The sequence below is a fragment of the Paramormyrops kingsleyae genome, chromosome 2 (genome assembly GCF_048594095.1).
Source record: "Paramormyrops kingsleyae isolate MSU_618 chromosome 2, PKINGS_0.4, whole genome shotgun sequence".
Lineage (NCBI taxonomy): Eukaryota > Metazoa > Chordata > Actinopteri > Osteoglossiformes > Mormyridae > Paramormyrops > Paramormyrops kingsleyae.
The window spans coordinates 23680751-23681100 of record NC_132798.1 but is presented as its reverse complement, the minus strand read 5'-3'; positions in this window follow the sequence as shown (position 1 = coordinate 23681100).

The window sequence follows — 350 nt, the reverse complement described above, 5'->3', positions numbered from 1 at the left end:
GGATGTATTTTTTCCAGCTGAAACATACGTATATATCCTTACATTTTAGCTGATATCACTACATCTCATTCATAGGCCAACCAGGCATTTCTCGTGACTGAAACAACTACTGTATGTCATATTGTGACCACCAGGGGGCATATTTGTAAATGAAGTTTAACAAGTTTTAAAGTGACTGAAATTAATGTCAGTATACAGTATTTCTCAAATGTATCCCTATTTTGTTCCATAAATTTAAAGACAAACCTGTTGATATTGATATAGTATTATTATGACCTGACTGAACTAGTTCATCAAGAAATACTGCTGAGACAGGAAGAGACAGACACTGAATGAACTGAGGAACACAG